Source organism: Scleropages formosus, chromosome 20, assembly GCF_900964775.1.
Source record: "Scleropages formosus chromosome 20, fSclFor1.1, whole genome shotgun sequence".
NCBI classification, from domain to species: Eukaryota; Metazoa; Chordata; class Actinopteri; order Osteoglossiformes; family Osteoglossidae; genus Scleropages; species Scleropages formosus.
This window is the reverse complement of record NC_041825.1, coordinates 4580725-4600102: the sequence shown is the minus strand read 5'-3', so window position 1 is coordinate 4600102 and position 19378 is coordinate 4580725. Positions and strand designations below refer to the sequence as shown.

The window sequence follows — 19378 nt, the reverse complement described above, 5'->3', positions numbered from 1 at the left end:
AGTGTCTCTGAAACCAGGGTAAGGATCTACAGTGGTAATGTCACAACTGTTGAGGACATGGACTCTCACTGACTTACCAGTTTATGCCCTGCCCTTGAGCAAGATAAGGTGTGAAACACCCTTTCATATCCTGTATTGCTCTGGTATATCTACCACACTCTACAAAAAGAGTCAGATTTGCAAGTCACTTTACATAAAATCATCAATACAGTAGTAAAGCAGTAGTAACAATCACACTTTGCAGAAGGTCACAAAAAATATAAACACTGGTACATAGTCTGAAAACGAGTTACTACAGACAGTGACTGATATTAGTTTCATGTCAAGTCTGATGTTGCTCCTGTCCTGTATGAGGAGCTCTGGAACGAGAGCAAAGGCCTCACTGACGAGCAGGTGACTCACAAGCCTGTCCCTGGTGCAAATTTTCCTGAACATTAAGACTGTACATATGTTATGTAGAACATGGGAACGTGTGGGCGGCTGTGCAGGGCCGCACACGGTTAAAGGGATAGCTTGGCAAGCTGGGATTTTGCTGCCTGCTCCAGTTACTGCTGCTTGACTAGCAAAGGATAATGGGACATAGTGGTCTCTCATTCCCAGGGTTCTCTGGCCCTGACAGAAACCTCAGGATGTAAACCTTTCCATTTTGAGATCAGACCTCTGGGATACTGTAGGATCAACGTTCCTCACGCCCCCCTACCCCCACCACAAAGAGAAAACAAGGAAAAAGTACTGATTCAGACGCCTCCCCATGCAGTTTCAAGGGGAATAACTAATTCAGACCCCTCCCCCCTTCCCATGCAGCTTCAAGGGAATAAATAAAATGTCAATTAGGCAGTCATCCAGGACACCAGAAAGAGTACAACAGAAATGGAAGGGTGGAAAGCAATGTCTAAATTTGGGAAGGGTGAGAGACTGAGGGTCCTGTACACACAGCATTTCCACAAAGGCCTGGGAGCACATTTCCATTCCCATGGAGAGCAGCAGAAAGACAAAAATAACATACCGCAGCTTCAGAACCTGTGACAACATCGAACATGGGTCCTAATGTGAGGACCCAGGCGGACAAGGACATCGACCGCAAAATCTTCCAGAGACGTGATCGTCACTTTGGCACACTGAAGTGCAGGTTTTGCTGTATTTTAAGACTTGTCACAGTGCAAGACAGTTATGAAAGCTCTTCTGAGGAAAAGGGCCTCTAGGTTTGCCAAATATCTTTAAAACATGAAAAAAACTTCTTTAATGTTTTCATGATACATATTTTTGGAAAGTGAACCAGTTATTAATAATAGCTCCACTACAGGGCAGGGCTATATTTGGAGCAGAGGCAGAGATCACTGGGGGGGGGGGGGGGGGGACCCTTTGACAATATCTTGCAGCTCTCATAATTGCAGGCAATTTTCAGCAGCAGAACATAGTCAGGCATGTGACTCAGGACGGGCTGTTAATCACTCCAGGTTTCACAACATGTGGCACATAAAATTGTAAACATCAAACCACAGAGTCAGATAACATCCCAGCAAGTTACCAACACCCATCCCAATACAGAACTGAGATGCACACACACGCTCACACACACAGATTGGACCGCTGCGAGCCTGCATTGGACAGAGTCTATCCTGGAAACAGAGGTTTACACCCTGGATGAAATGAAGTCACATACCAGGCCACTCAGGGCCACCAATTCACCCAAAACATGTTTTGGGACAGTGGGTGAAACCAAAGCATCCAGAGGAAACCCACATTCACACAAGGAGAACATGCCAACTCTACACAGCCACATTCAAACCCAGGAATGGAGACACCAATGTTATTGCTGTGCCACCATGCACCGCAAAACAAATGAAACTATCTTATATTTTTATGCCAAATATTTATTCAGAGCATGTCGTGTTTACTGCACAGAATGAATGTAGCAGTATGCTTGGCAATGAGAGCAGGATAACAGCATTCTACAACTGAATCTGTAGAAAATGCTTAAGTCAACTTGCCCATATGCTGAAACTGTTCCCCCAATACACAATAGCGCTATTTAGCTCTTTGTGCATGTATACGCAAATGTTAAGACACTGACGATTCTAATATCGGTTCTGTGAAAGTTAAACTGATCTCCGTGTCCCCAACCGCTTGACATGCACCTCAAATGACTGTGCCCTTTGACTCTCGCAGTAAAAACACAAACAGGTGGTGTCTGGAATGTCTGAGGAATCGGAATTTGCCTTGTTCATCTTCGTTACACTTGGTAACGACTGTGTGCTGGACTGCTATCTTCAGGCTGCTGTGGTGAATGTGAAGACTGCTTCCTGAACAGCAGCCAGTACAGTCACTGTCAAATCAGACAGGACGTCACCAAATGCCCGCCACCACACCCACACCTTCGCTGGCTCCTCATCAACCTGGATTAATGATCAGAAATATACCCCACAGTAGTGTGTAGGCTGTTTCCCACAGCAACACTGCCAACACCAAAGGACAGAACCTGCAATGTTAAGTGGAAACAGGCAAACTGGGATAGCCTGCCATCTGACAGGCAAATGGAGGAAGGGCTTCTTTCAGCACTACTTTTAATGAGAAAAAGGAGCACCCTAAAGCTCTGAGGATTACTTTACTTTCTCTCAAGGTTCTACATCTCTTTTAGGAGGGAGAAACATTCTTGTCTCCCATCTGTACACAGTACCATCATACTTGGAAACATTTAGAATGAGAGGTGACATTGACAAAGAGGAAAGAGAAAAGACCAAGACAAAAGACCCATGAGAGGAAAAAGTGACTGAACATAAAGGACAAATGATCGTGGTGAAATAGGCTTTGCCTTTATCAAAAAAAACCTTTACAATGACAATGACACTGCAGGAAGCACAGCAGTTGGAGCCCTGCTCCTGCAGTAGAACCTGTGAAAGCAGCTTAATATTGTAAATTGCTTTGAAGAAAAGCATCAGCTAAACAAATGTAAATGCAGGTTGCATATAATTACCCATTTATAGAGCAAGATCGAGCTGTACTCTTTCAAAGTAAGTACCTTTCTCAAAGGTAGCTGAGTGGGAGCATGCATTTGAACCTGGATCTTTCAAATGGAAGGTGGCAGCTTTAACCACCATGCCACCTGCTGCCAAAGGAGCAGCATTTACATTTATTCATTTAGCAAACATTTTTATCCAAAGCAACATACATCTCATAGAAAATAGAATTTATGCATTACATTAGGAGAAAGAGGCACAGTTGCAGACATGTGATTAAGTACAGTTTGTTTCCACCATATGCATCAATGTTCATCACACAAGTACGAGGGCAGCACAGCAAATAGCGCTGCTGTCTCACAGCACCTGGGTGGTGCGAGAAGACGTGGGTTCAATCCCCGCTCAGTCTGTGTAGAGTTTGCATGTTCTCCCCATGTCTGTGTGGGTTTCATTTAGGTGCTCTGGTTTCCTTCCACACTCCAAAGACATGCTGTTCAGGTTCCCCCACAGCATGTGAGTGACAGAGTGTGTTCCACTGATGTATGGATGAGTGACCCATTGTTAGTTGTGTATCTAGCAGTATAAGTCACCTTGGTGAATAAGGTGTGTGGGCTGATAATACTACATAGTATCCATTGTAAGTCACTCTGAAGAAAAGCATCTGCTAAATAAATAAATGTAAATAAGTAGCTGCATAAAACTCAGAATATCAATTCCTGATCACCTTCCTACTATATTTTGTACAGTGTTTTACAGAACACCACATTTCCCACTGATAAAAAGAGATTGCAGGGTAACAAACCACTCAGCACAGGCTACTGGAGAATAACCTTGGCAAGCACACGCACGTTAAGGCCCTACTGTGCTACCACAGTAAGTACACAGGCAAGGGCCCCGCAGACTACGGAGATTAGGGGGCCAGTTAATGTGTGAACTCAGCTGGCCAGCGCAAGTGGATTACCGCATGCGACAGGAGCCATGATCCACTCATGTGCTACTGTTTACACTCCCCACAACAGCTGCTACGGAGACGGGGCAGAAAAACAAGGGTTAACAACAGATCCAAACTCCTCTGCCTGCTGCATTTTTTTTTTTTAATGCTCTGGAAGATCACCGAGAGGACTCAGTGTTCTGCTCTCCCATGGCCCGACAGAGCCTGTGTGCGGCCGCCTGGAGCAGATTTAATTGAAGGGGAGCAGGCTGCCAGCCCGTCGTGTCACACGCCGGCCCGAGGCAAACCAACACAGTGCTGCAGTATTCCTTGCCTGCCCAACCAGGAACAAAAGCCACACTGTGGGAGGGGTAAAAAATAACCCCAGTTCGATGGACGGATTTTAGCATGTGGTGATGCATAATCCCTAGATACTCAAAGTGCAGCATGCGTTACACGACTGGACCAAACAGACCCCACTTCCCACCACAGGGCACCTGGTGAATTTTCAAATGCATTCATTCTCACCAATTCCATGATTACGTCATGAAGAGACATGTCAAGTCAGTGAGCCGTTTGGCCTCCAGGTAACAGTTGCCGTGCAAGCGTCGCCAAATGATTTGAGAAAGAAACCCGGACATGTTCTATACAGCTTCGTTCAGGTTCAGACTCACTTTTATGACTATTCCACCTTCACCCATGCCGCAGGCACAGAGACTAATTCACACACGTCATGTGCTAAACGGTGGGGGGGAATCCTATTCTCATGAATTCAACTTTGAGTTTATAGTTACATAAGTTTACACAAAATAGGAATTTCAGTTGTAAACAGTACCCAAGAAAACAATTGTGATAATAGGAGAAGCATATTTGAAAGGCCTGTTTGTTCAAGAGGACAATGAGCCAAATCGCATGCTTGTTTCAGCCCTGAGGTTAGCACTAGGATCCTCTCGAAGACGAGATGCAACGAGTAGCCGTAAATCAGCTGGAGGGAACAAATGGGGACAACTTAATTTAGACAGCATTATTACACATATTTGTGTTGAGTCCAACAAAAATCAATGCAAGCATGGAAATGAAAGAAGCCCTACCCATGTGCACAACTTTCACAGGTTCAAAGAACGAAATCAGTTACTGGGGTAGTACAAGATTACTGTAGTTATCGAAAGACAGAAATCCAGGTTGAGGCCCCTTGTTTGGTTCTGCAAAGCATCCAGTGTTCATCCTTTTTTACAGCTGAACTTCAATGGTGGGGGGTTACTGCTACCCTTTCAGGTCTCTGTTCTGTTCACACGTGCAAGCATTTCGGCAATGCAATGGTCCTACGTTAATTATATAAATGCCACAAAAACACCGTCATGGTAAGTATTCGATAGCTGAGCGCTATGTGATGCTACGCTTGCCCTAACTGAGAAATGGAAAGATTTTTTGTCTACCAAAGAGTTAAACACTGAAAGACAGAGCCAATAGTAACCTAGTGGAAAAAACCAGGGGAATACAAAGAAGGGATTTATCAGCCTCAATGAGAGCCAAAAATGTTCTAATGAGTGACTTCTTGTTTGTATGGAAGTTGATTCTTCACTATGCTTTTAGAAGAAGATGCATCTTTGAACACAATGAGTAAACAGACAGTGGTAAACTCATAGGACTGCAGAAAACCAAACCTTTTAAATATCAAACACAAAGAAGCCATAGATATTCAAAGCTAAAATTTCAAATGAAAACAAAAACAGGGCTTTAAATTCAATTGAAAGAAAAAAAAAAAAAGAAACCTCCATGAAGCAAGGTTTGCTGTTATACTGAGTCAGTCCCGAAGTAGGAAAGTCAGTGACAAGCAGTTCATATTTAACCAGGTTACCCATGGGTCAGTGAGAAGCTGCCATTGCACTTTGCCCACTATTCAGGAAACCTCATTAGGTCATCCACAGGTCATCACATGTGGAGTGGACACCTCACACCCAATTCAGACCTTTCCCTCCTCTATGTCAAACACTGCATTAGTGCACACATCCAAGTGTGAGAAACCCAATATCAGCCTGACACCTGGGGGTTGTTGGGGGGGTGCAGACCTGAGGCTTTAACTGCTGAATTCTCAGTCATGAAGGATTTAAGAAAGAGGAGCAAAACTGAGGTGACATGGAATAAGGAAGAGGGAGAAAAAAAATTCACACAGAACACAGCCCTCTGAAGGCCAGTTGCTGCAGCTCAGGAGACAGAAACATTACCCACAGCTAACACACTCTCCCTGTTAGATATTTTCTGGAAACAAAGCACTGGTCAAGGCTCTTATTCCCCAATCTCTTCACACTCACTCATAAAATTTGTAGCCTATTAAAATGGAACTTGATCCCATATCCGCAGCCCCTCGTCTTGCCGATGAGGGGGATGGGTGGCAAGCCTCGCTGCTTTGCTCAGACACTGATAGCACGTCTGACAGTCAAACAACAGCTGAAACTAAAAACAGTCACCAGTAATTAAACCTCTTGAAAGGAAAGGTGATGAGGTCTTTCAACCATGCTGAATCTTAAACTTTCTCAGTAGCTGGAACTGAATTTATTGTAATTAACCTGCAAAGATGAGTGGCATCAAGATATATTTATTAATGTCACCGATGACTTAAAATTATTCATTCATTCATACAGCTGGATAATTTTTTCAGGGGAAGTACCTTGAAGGTACTACAGAAGGAACAAGGACTCAAAACTGACCCCAGGTGCAAAGCAACAGCTGTAACTGCTACATCACACAGCAGTTTTGGAACTTTGAGACCACCACCAAACCCTGCTGAAGACCACTGTTGATGTGGTGATCTGTTTTGGCATAATATCCTTGCATGAAATGACATCTGAAACAATATTTAAAAAAAAGAAACTGTGCAGGTTTAGATTTTGCTTTTGGCAAATAAGGCTTTTAAAAAAAAACAGTAGTGTAGGACTTCATAGGAAAGGAAATCACACAAAACCTCCGACACCATTCTTTCTAACAAACAGAAGCCTGGTAGAAAACATGCGACAATTTAGTTCACGTAATAAACAGAAGAACGGGCCTGGAAGTGTACTGGCTCCCACCCGTGTCCCGATGAAAATAGTCTGCTGCAGCCTTACTGCCAGCAGCACAGCCCTTCCAAATGCTCGGCGGGCCATCCGCGGATATTCAGACCAGTCAGATGCCGTAGCCAGCCAGCTTTCTGCAGAGCTGAGCAGAAAGTTGCTGTGGAAGATGCCCTCCAACTCTGCATTGCAGCTCTCCCCAGGTCCAGAACACAAATGGGTACTGCTTTCAAAATCTCCTGTTCTGGTAAGCATACCTCTGCAGTGACTGCACCAAAAGGCAGCTGCTATGACATCCCCACAGGTGAAAGACAAGAAGCACCAGGACAAAACAGGTAAGACAAGATGACTACAGGCCCCGGAAGGCACATGGAATATGGCAACCACTTCCTGGAGGCACTGAAGATGTGAAGTAACAGAACTGTGAATTCAGTATCAAGGTCCAGTCACCTTCATGTTGGGCTTTTGGAGTCCTTCAAATGTCACAAGTGCTTCAATGTGGCCATTCTTTTCTAGTCTTGTCTGGGTCACCTTTCCTAAGGAAGGCAACTACGGCTTGTATCTAAACACAGATAGTTTTGGAAACTCAAAAAACATCAACTTTCCACAGCTCTCTTCCCAATCATTCTTGAGGGACATGGTGAGGAGAGACCTAAGGCTCCCACCTGTGATTTTAGCTGGTAACTTCTGGACAAGGCTAGTTCCACAGCTCAACCTGGTTCATGAATCAATGAGGTGTTCTAAAGTAAGAAGTGGTGCAAAAATGTGCAAAGGCATCACAATGGTGCTGAGAATGGAATGCAAATGAAAAATACTTTTGTTTTAAAAAACCCTTCTCACACCACAGCCCATGATCAAACATTTGAGAAAAGTCACTGAGCAAACAAAAGGTGCTCCTTGGTAACAAGACACAAACTACCCACAAAAACTGGCACCTTCACTGTTATAGCAGCAACAGATAAGCAAGAGTCAAAAAAAGTCACAGCTAGCTCCTACATTGAAGCTCTTCCTCATTCAGCAGGATCTGAACAAAGGAGCCTCTATGCCCTGCGGACTGTTCAATTCATCACAGCTGCAGACACACTCATCAACAACTGAACAGAGTTCAACTCTGACCTGTGACAACTGTGTACGCTCACAGCATCAGCGTACCCTTCATCTGGACTATTCTAAGATTAGCCAAGGACATCGAGCTCCTCACTGCCACATTCACAACTTGGTAGAGAATTTTTCATGAGCAAAAATATACTGTATACACATCTTAAAGTTTACCAAAAGGCAACACTGTTATTACATGTATTGCCTACCAAATGTTTTAGAACCAAATGTTGTAAAAGTGAGATAGACTATTCTCTCCACTATTTAATATATCAAACCTCCTCCCACACATGCACAACAGCTCCTGCAAAGTACGCCCTGAAGGGCATCCAACCACCCTGTAAGAGCATTTCATCTCCACAAGCCAGCAAACACGTTCTACCAAACGGCACCACTTCCTGCAAGCCGTCCATATGCTTCCATTAAAAGCAGGGGCAGAATCAGCATCTGTAAAGAGGGGCGGAAAACGATGGTACCTTCTCATCTTTGACCAGTCTACTGCTCTTGGACTTCTGATGTGGACTGAGCCAAATCTGACAAAGTTCATGCCAATATTTAATTCAATCTGAGGCAAAACTATTCCGTGACATTTTGCTCAACAGAACATACCTTAGATGTGGCGTGTCCCAGTTAAACAGAACTTTTCCACTTTCCTCCTCCTGGAGGCCACGATAATTGAAACTGTTCATACAACCCAATCATTTTATATCATATATACAGCAGTATTAAGTTCCCAATCTCCACTGACAAGTCAGTAACTACATGTACAAAATTAAAAAAAAAAAAAAAAAAAAAGCATCACCTGCACAAATTCATACTTCATTCTGAATGTTGGTTTATTCCACAAACATCGGCAACTTTTATCATTTTGTTAAAATTGATAGAAGTTGAAAGAATGCTGTCCCACACTCCTGCTGGTGCATCTGCACTGCCATTGGGAAAATACAAGCAATTTTACCTTTGCAATACATGTTTGAAAAGACAAGTCAAAATACAATTATGAATAAACTGGGAAGTGTTTTTATGTTTGAAAATGTGAAACTCAAGTGTTCATAACATCAGGACTCAGTGTACCACCCATCCATCATGCTACTGACTGCTTAAGAATTTCTATCGCCCATTGTTCATTATGGACATACATTGTTCCAAATATTCTGTCCTCCATTCGCTAACAGAACTAGCAACCATCTTAGTCATGTCAACAGCAACCTGTTACCCCAGTTGTTTGAGAAGAAAAAAAGAAAAAAAAAAAAAAAAAAAAAAAAACACATTTATACACATCATTGTCCCTGGGAACAGCAATTCTGTAAAACAGCACATGAAGATGGCATGAGTAGAGGCTTCCCATCAGATGCAGATAACCCACTCAACAGATTTAATGCTCTAAAACAGTGCATAGAACATCACTCTGTGTGCAGGCATGAGGAAAGCATCAGCTCAGCATAATGGGCTCACATCTGAAATAGAGGAAGGAAGATGCCTCCACTGCAGCCTTGGACCCAAATTTCAATGTGGCACACTGTCACTCATGAGTTATCCTTCAAGCATCAGTAAGGCAGCAGGAAGAGGAACTGCACTATGCAGTTGCCCTCTTAATAAAGCCATGTTTATCAAGACACTTGCATCCTCATGTCAACTCACAAGTGTCCTCCCACTGGCTCTGCCACAGCCCCATTTCCAAGACTGTCATTTCACACACACTGATTGTAGTGGAGAGAAAAACAAGGATCTCTGCAGAGTTCTGCATTTGACAGCCCCCTCCACCCAGTTTGGGCCTATAATTACACACGTGTGAAGCTGTGCTTAATATGTAGATGTGTGTTGCTATCACAGATACACCCTGGCAGAGACCCACTGCTCCCCTCTAATTACACACATCGCCCCGAGGAGTGCTTTTACTCCACTTTGCTGCCAGCCTAGGACAGAACACAGAAGTCCGAAAGAACACACTAACCCGAACACACACATCGGCAACAAAATTTGACATTTGAAAAGCACAAGTCAAATGTCGACTTTTGTTGCAGATGTGTGTGTTCTGGTTGGTGTGTTCTTTCGGATGTGCAAACCATACTGACTCTCTTGGCCAAACCAAAGTCTCTGTACCACAAAGGTCAACATCTCAGACGTTTACATAATCCATTAAGTGCCATCGTTCCCTGCTATCCCTATCGGAGGCCACAGAGACAGTCTGACTCACTCAGCAACACCAGGGAGAGAACATTCAGCCAAATGCTGTATGTGAGTCAGTGAAGAAAATTCCTTGAGGGATGGAGAATGTGCTGCATTTATATTCCCATTAACCCAATGAATAAAATTAGATCTGCTCCATTGGAGCCACTTAAAATTACAGCAAATCAATTTAAGTCACATTCTCTACTCTTCTTGTACCCACAGTTAAAAGCACTTGTGTGGGTGCATCAAGGTGAACAACAAACTAATGTATTGTAAATAAAGGAGAAGTGCCAAAAAAAAAGTAATCACTGATTTAGGTCCATCTCTGACCTTACATGGGCAGTCAAGGGAAAATCCTGAAAATGCTGAAAAATGCAGACAGAACCACAAAGTAATGAAAGATGTCCCACCACCCCCAACTTTCCCATTAAAAAAACTCCCTGATTCCTGCTTTCACACCCTCCTCCCACCTCTTTTCCATATGGCAGCAAATCCCACTTCCACTTGTGGCTGGTTGTTCCAGACCATGTGCTGGGAGTTAGGGTACATGTCGAACCCATGTACAGGAGAGGGGGAGAACGCATGCCAGAACCAGCCTTTCTGGCTCCTCTCACATGGTATGAGTGCCCACTCACTCACACTTGGGACACACTGAACTAGCACTCCACGGCATGCAGATGGAACACATTACAGAGGGGAGACAATCAAAGGATAACTGAGTAACAGACAAATCAACATGGTATTAATTCACCTGAGGACACGCAGAACCTCCACATCAGGCAACCTCCAACATCTGCTTTCCAGAACATACACTATCTGCTCCCAAATACCACGGCAACTGTTTTGATCCTCTATAGATAAGCCATTTTCCATTTGAGATGCAACCATTACAATCATTTCACTCTTAACAGGGCCTTGTCTCTTGTTTTGTGTTAAGGAGGAGCAGAAACATTTCTGCAAATCATAGCATTTTACTTTTTTAATAACCACTCCCTGAAATGACAGAGCTAGACAGGGAGGTGCTTCACTGTTGTGAAGGAAATTGCACAAGGCAACATCAGCTTGAGTTCAACAACGTGTCAGAAGACACTAGAATAACAGTTATGTTACATTTATACATGTTAATGAGCACAAATGAAGCATTTACATGTATTGATTTAGACTTTTCTCCAAAGCAACATACATCTCAGAAAATACAATTTGTGCATTACATTAGGAAAAAAGAATCATGTCTGCAACTGTAAGTAAACCTAGTTTGTTTCCACTTTATGCACCAATGGTCATCACACAAGTAGGTGCATAAAACTTCAGACAGACTAATCCTGATCACCTTCTGACAAAGGTACGCAAACACTTACATACAGTAAAAGAGTAGCAGCTGTGTATAGGCTTATCTGGGCATGATCATAACGTTACGGTGCATGAACAGTTACACCATACATGAGCTTGAGAGATGGATGAAGTGAGTCCGGAAAAGCAATAGTAATGACGGCTCTGGAGCACCCCCAGCAGCATGAGGACTTGTCATGGAGCCTATTGGTTTCTGGAAGAAATTACTTCAGGTGATACACAACAGGACAAGTCCGCTCCTGAATATGCTTCTCCGTTTGTCCAGGGAGGGAAGCAGGGGGTGGAGTCATTGTCCATGACAGACAGTAGCTAGTTTAGAATCCTTCTCTCACAGTTTTCCATATACAGCATATTTATGGTACCTGCATGATTATTTTGTAGAATAAGGCATACGTTTTATCCCCACAATTAATTTTCGCTGATCTCAAACATCTCAGAGGTGAACTAGTGCCATCAAAGGCGGCTCGGTGTCAGTGACCCACTTCCAAGAGACTGAAGGGGAATCCAAAACAACAATAACCATATATATAATATATATAGCTAGCAATAACAAAGTAACACTGGTTATTGGGCGAAAGCAATCTTATTATCAGAACCTGCGACACACACTTCCTCCAATGAGCCTGCAAACGTGATAATTAATAACCCAAGAGTGCAGTCTTTGCTGAAGAGCCTACATTCATTTACTCACAAATACCTGCTCCCATAAATATGATCCCTGAACAAAGATTAAAGCTACGAAGGATTCCGTGCTCAACCCAGAGGTAGAGACTGTGTATCGCCCTCTTTATAGCACTAGGATCACTGGTATCCCTTTTCAGGGCTAGCAGAGTAGTTGAAAAGAAACCAGGTTCGAATCCCACCTCCTGCTGTAGTACCTTTGATCAAGGTACTTACCCTGAATTGCTCCAGTAAAAGTTTCCCAGATATATGAATGGTAAATAATTACATGTAGATTAAAACTAGCCAGTTTCTGAGCCTGTTGCAAGGGGCCACGACACTACGCGCCACCCTTCCCTCTCCGGCCGCCTGGTTTCAGTAAAACTAAACTACTTTAAAGAAAAGTGTCAGCTAAATGAATCAGTCACAATATCTGTCAACTGAGCTTCAAATCAGCATGAGTGAATAGCATTGGTCTGGATGACCCGTGACCCCAGCAATGTTCCCGACTTCTCTGGACAACCCAACTGACCAGTGTCAGAGGGAGCCGTTGCCTGCAGAGATCCCAGCTTCAATGCTCCTCTACATACTCCAGATCTGTGCCAGGATCCAGCAGCCCCTGGAGTCAACGACTCCAGTACATGTGTGCGCACTAGACTGCTGAGGTCAGGTTCTCTCTCCAGTTCAGTGAACTCAAACTGCTGCTGCTAAATGGGGGGAATAAATAAAAAAACTGCATGCATCCAGCCAAGTGTAACAGATAAACTACACCCTGGCTGTGTGAAGCCTGCCACCTCATTCTCTTCCTCTCCCTGATCCCTCAAAGAGACAACTGGAATGCATGGTGACATTTATAATACTCCATAATGACGTAGTCACGGGACACCAAAATGAAACCAACACCTCCTACAGAGTACAGCATTGTCCCCTGGGTGAGTGTGTGGGATGGGTGAAAAGAGGAATCCGCTTCCTCTGGCAGCACTGTAAAAGGATGACTCCCACAGCAGGCTCTTCACCCAAACCAAACAGTGCCAAAAACCTTTCCCAGCATGGAGAGTGCTTGCCGCAAAGCTCCTTCACACAGCATTCAGTCACGTAAGTTCTGAGCCCAGTGGGTCCATTACAATGCAATGCCTCGGTCATTCCCCTTTTACCCAGCGCTCTTTTCCCGTCCTTTCTTCCACCCTGATCACAACATGCTGACTCAGCAGCCAGTGAGATCATGTTTATACTTACTGCCGCTCACTCCGTCAGTGTACTGCAATGGAGTAACCATCCTCTGGCAGGGAAACTGTGCGGGGGGGGGGGGGCAATCAACACCCACAATCCAGAAGTTTGTGATGAGCTTATATTATATGGAAAATGTTTAAAGTTACACACAACCTACTGCAACAGAAATAAATCCAGTGACATATGAAGTCACATCATTTACAATTCCTGACATGACAAGCTGCTTTAAAGGGAAAGTATTCATTTATACAGTATACGTTAAGAACCATAACATAAAAGCAGACCCTTTAAGTGTTTTTTCCCTTTTTACAAAGAAAGTATCAAATTTAATACCAAAAAACAGTATTTATTTTTTACTACCAATATCCTATAGAAAATTCTGCTGTCTAGGGGTCCAGATAAAAACCAGCAGCAAGACTTCTGCTGTTTGCATTGTTAGCAGACCTTACGAAACCACAGGAGAAAAAACAAAAGAAAGAAAAAATAAAAATCAGGCAAAGGGTGACAGATTTCCACAATTTAGGGGAGGGCTACGGAAAAAAAATGTCTTGTCACAAGAAAGGGTAGTTAATTCAGTGGTTTTTCATATCCTGTGAGAAAAGTTGTTCAATAAGTCAGTTTTCATCACAACAAAACATGTCAAAACTACCAATAAAACAACTTATCTGCCTCCTATGAAAAAGGTACAACAGGCAGTCCTTTCAAGGCTGTTCACCAGAGTTTTCATCAGTGTTTTAAAAATGAGTATCTTCAACTCCTGTAAAATACTGAGACATTTCTTTGGTGTTTCTGTACCTCTTTCATGGTCCTGTTGACTCTGTAAATCAAAGAATAATAAACTGTACAACACATATCTAAATCTTTTGTCCATCCCAAAGATCTTTGGCCTTAAAACAGATCATCCTCATCTGCTCCATCTCTACAGAAACTGCATTTCTCAAAAGCATACTCAAAATGGCAATTGCATTAAACATTATTCAGCTAATAACAAAAACAACAAGCTACTTCTATTTACTCATTCATACAAAAAGGTGTTTTTCACTGTATCAGTTACAGCTAAGTCCCTTTTCTCAAGGATAATACAGCAGAAGGTGGGATTTGCCCTTCAGCTAAAAAAACAATGACTAACCATCATACCACTTGTCACCCCTAGGTAACTCCATTAATTTGAATACACAGTGATGTTTTTGAAAATAACTTTTAAATCGACCAAGTCCTGACTGGGAGTTTTGTACTTCTCGATTAAACCGCGCTGTGTGGGACATTGGTTCCAACGTTTCGCTTCTCCTGTTGGAAGCATTGTCAGGGAGCTGCGACATCTTGTAAAGGTTAGATGTGGAAAGGAGTGTTTGACAAGGGTGTATTTATGGGCAGGAATGGGGTCGGAGGTCGTAGCGGGTGGTCCTGATAGGTGGTGCTCCTGCTGCGTTTTCCACTTGCGCTGTTACTTTCATATTACAGGTCGGCTCGCTCAACTGAGTTATAATGAGGTGGTCGGGGTGTTAATCAAATAAAATCAAGGCTTTCGTTTACCCCGCCCGGTATGGGGTCACCGGGGCCCCACCCTGGAGCCAGGCCTGGTGGCCAGGTCTATGCCCACGGGGCCTGGCCGGGCTCAGCCCGAAGCCATGACGTGGAGCCGCTCTTCGGTGGGCTCACCATCTGCCGGAGAGACCGTAAGGGGTCGGTGCGTTGTGATTTGGGCGGTGGTCGGGGCCGAGTGCCCGGCCGACCCAAACCTCGGGCGCCAACTCTGGCTTTTGGGACTTGGAATGTCACCTCAGTGGCGGGGAAGGAGCCTGAGCTGGTGCAGGAAGTTGAGAGATACCGTCTAGACATAGTTGGGCTCACTTCCACTCACAGCTTGGGTTCTGGAACCACTCTTCTCGACCAAGGGTGGACTCTCCACTATTCTGGCGTTGCCCAGGGTGAGAAGCGGCGGGAGGGTGTGGGCTAATTAATAGCCCCCCAGTTTAGCCGCCATGTGTTGGAGTCTACCCCGGTGAATGAGAGGGTCATCTCCCTGCGCCTTCGGGTCAGGGAACGGTCTCTCACTGTCGTTTGTGCTTATGCGCCTAGCGGCAGTGTAGAGTACCCGGCCTTTTTAGAGTCCCTGGGGGGCGTGCTGGAAAGCGCTCCCACTGGGGACTCTGTCGTTCTACTGGGGGACTTTAATGCCCACGTGGGTAGCGACAGTGATACCTGGAGGAACGGCCTCCCTGATCTGAACCCGAGTGGTGAGTTGTTATTGGATTTCTGTGCTAGTCACGGTTTGTCCATAACAAACACCATGTTCATGCATAAGGGTGTCCATCAGTGCACTTGGCACCAGGACACCCTAGGTCGGAGGTCGATCGACTTTGTAGTCGTTTCTTCTGATCTTCGGCCATATGTCTTGGACACTCGGGTGAAGAGAGGGGCTGAGCTGTCAACTGATCACCACCTGGTGGTGAGTTGGTTTCGATGGCAGGGGAAAAAGCTGGACAGACCTTGCAGGCCCAAACGCATAGTGAGGGTCTGTTGGGAACGTTTGGCGGAGGCCCCTGTCAGAGAGGTCTTCAACTCCCACCTCCGACAGAGCTTCAACCAGGTCCCGAGGGAGGTGGAGGACATTGAGTCTGAATGGACTATGTTCCACGCCTCCATTGTCGGGGCAGCGGTTCGGAGCTGCGGCCATAAGGTCTCCGGCGCCTGTCGCGGCGGCAATCCCCGAACACTGTGGTGGACACCGGAGGTAAGGGATGCCGTCAAGCTGAAGAAGGAGTTCTATTGGGCCTGGCTGGCTCATGGGACTCCTGAAGCAGCTGACAGGTACCGACGGGCCAAACGGAGCGCGGCTCTGGCAGTCGCCGCGGCAAAAACTCGGGCTTGGGAGGAGTTCGGTGAGGCCATGGAGGAAGACTTTCGGTCGGCCTCAAAGAGATTCTGGCAAACCGTCCGGCGACTCAGAGGGGGGAAGCGGTGTTCCACAAACACTGTTTACAGTGGAAGTGGTGCGCTGCTGACCTCAGCTGAGGATGTCCTCGGGCGGTGGAAGGAGTACTTTGAGGATCTCCTGAATCCCTCCGACACGCCTTCCGTAGAGGAAGCTGAGGCTGGGGACTCGGAGGGGGACTCGTCCATTACCCTGGCTGAAGTTGCTGAGGTAGTCAAAAAAACTCCTCGGTGGCAAGGCTCTGGGAGTGGATGAGATCCGCCCCGAGTTTCTCAAGTCTCTGGATGTTGTGGGGCTGTCTTGGCTGACACGCCTCTGCAGCATCGCGTGGAGTTCGGAAATGGTGCCTCTGGACTGGCAGACCGGGGTGGTGGTCCCTCTTTTAAGAAGGGGGACCGGAGATTGTGTTCCAACTACAGGGGGATCACACTCCTTAGCCTCCCTGGGAAAGTCTATGCCAGGGTACTGGAAAGGAGAATCCGACCGATAGTCGAACCTCGGATTCAGGAGGAGCAATGCGGTTTTCGCCCTGGAACAGTGGACCAGCTCTATACCCTGACTAGGGTGCTGGAGGGTTCGTGGGAGTTTGCCCAACCAGTCCATATGTGTTTTGTGGACCTGGAGAAGGCATTCGACCGTGTCCCTCGTGGCATCCTGTGGGAGGTACCTCGGGATTATGGGGTTCGGGGCTCGCTGCTACGGGCTGTTCGTTCCCTGTATGACCGGAGCAGGAGCTTGGTTCGCGTTGCCGGCAGTAAGTCAGACCTGTTCCCGGTGCATGTTGGACTCCGCCAGGGCTGCCCTTTGTCACCGATTCTGTTCATTATCTTTATGGACAGAATTTCTAGGCGCAGCCAGGGAACGGAGGGTGTGTTTTGGTGGCCGCGAGATCTCGTCTCTGCTTTTTGCGGACAATGTGGTCCTGTTGGCTTCATCAGGTCAAGACTTGCGGCGTGCACTGGGGAGGTTTGCAGCCGAGTGCAAAGCGGCGGGGATGAGAATCAGCACCTCCAAATCCGAGGCCATGGTTCTCAGTCGGAAAAAGGTGGATTGCCCCCTCCGGGTTAGGGGGGAGTTGCTCCCTCAAGCGGAGGAGTTTAAGTATCTCGGGGTCTTGTTCACGAGTGAGGGAAAAATGCAGCGGCAGGTTGACGGATGGATCGGTGCGGCGTCCGCAGTAATGCGGTCATTGTACCGGTCTGTTGTGGTGAAGAGGGAGCTGAGTCGTAAGGCGAAGCTCTCAATTTACCGGTCGATCTACGTCCCTACCCTCACCTATAGTCATGAACTCTGGATCATGACCGAAAGAATGAGATCGCGGATACAAGCGCCAGAAACGAGTTTCCTCCGCAGAGTGGCTGGGCGCACCCTTAGGGATAGGGTGAGGAGCTCAGTCACCCGGGAGGAGCTCGGAGTAGAGCCGCTACTCCTCCGCATCGAGAGGAGCCAATTGAGGTGGCTCGGGCATCTGTTCCGGATGCCTCCTGGACGCCTCCCTGGGGAGGTGTTCCGGGCTTGTCCCACTGGGAGGAGGCCTCGGGGCAGACCCAGGACACGTTGGAGAGACTATGTCTCCCGGCTGGCCTGGGAACGCCTTGGGGTTTCCCCAGAGGAACTGGAGGAGGTGTGAGGGGAGAGGGAAGTCTGGAGGACTCTGCTCGGACTGCTGCCCCCGCGACCCAGCCCCGGAAGCGGAGGAAGATGGTCGGGGTGTTGCGGAACTGGCGTGGAGACTCGAGAGGTGTCCAGATTCTAGATAAATTGATCAAGTCCTGTTTATCAGACAACTCGAACACTATAAATAAGTATGTTGGCCTCCATGAAAACAGGGGCATTGCTAACATGAGCTTGAACTGCCTTTAGCTCCTTCATACCACAGAGTTAAGAACTATCCCAGTTAAGAATGTTCTCTCACACACACACACACACACACACACACACACACCCAGTACCACACTCTAACCCTTTTTTAGAAGTCTTTTGGATATGCGATTAGTCAGCTCTGAGAGTAAATCTGCTTGTTAATACAGAAGGCCAACACAGACACACCTGATATTTGCCGAGTTACATGTCAAGGTCAGCACTGACGCTGCAACAAAAGAGTTACTGAACCTCGGGTAGAGAAAGTTTCGCTGCTCATAAAACCACTAATGTTCAGAAGAAAGAAAGTAGCAAGAAGCAACTGCTGGAAGAAAATGTGTACGAAGAACTAACACAGGCAAATGGAAGAAAATGGAGCCAGACGTATTTTTACAGCCTTGGCATAGTGCGTGGAATCTGCTGTAACACATGGCAACCTGGTAGGAGGAACCGGTGCCTTTTACCGGTCTCTTTGTGGGCCTTACATTAGTGTCAGCATGCAGCACAACTCCTCAACCACGAGGAGGACAGCAAAGATGCACAGCGTGTCATCCATGAGGGAAGTACATACCACCTCCAGCTCAAGGCTGCAGAAGGGCTCTGCCCAGTCCAAGAGAAACATGAAGAAACTGTCGACACCGCCAGCTGGCCAACCCAGCACTCAAGGAAACCGGGGGGAGTCTACAGATTAAGTGCCTTTATTTGGACAGCAATTTATCTCTGCCCATGAAAAACACACACAGTCATGTTAACCACATAGCTCAACAGCTAGTTCAACTCTGCAAGTTGGAAGTTTCACACATTCGGTAGGGGTTCATAAAGCCATTAAGAATCTGAGAGAACATTCCCACATTTATGCTCTGAAGAGACATGCTAGGGATCACAAGGTTTGCAGAGGCCAGGTTACCACCTCGAGCCAACATCCCCTCCCACGCTACTTTTCACGCCCGCATTCTGTGCCATCTCATCTGTCAGTTTCTCTTACATAAGGACACTCATCACCACTCAACGAGCAGCATGGAGAACAGAAGGGAGAGACGGGAAGGGAAAAAAAGAAAAATTCACTCAAGAAAAGCACGACATCCTACGCATTTTTCACCTCTTATGCAACAGCTCACTGTTCATACAAAGAATG

The 19378-nt window shown here is 45.9% G+C and overlaps 1 protein-coding gene across 4 annotated transcripts in view; it reads right to left on the bottom strand.

The window, feature by feature from the left end:
• LOC108923924 (myosin phosphatase Rho interacting protein) overlaps window positions 1-19378 on the bottom strand; it is a 99456-nt gene that overhangs the window by 69358 nt on the left and 10720 nt on the right. The gene's annotated exons all lie outside the window — the stretch shown is intronic.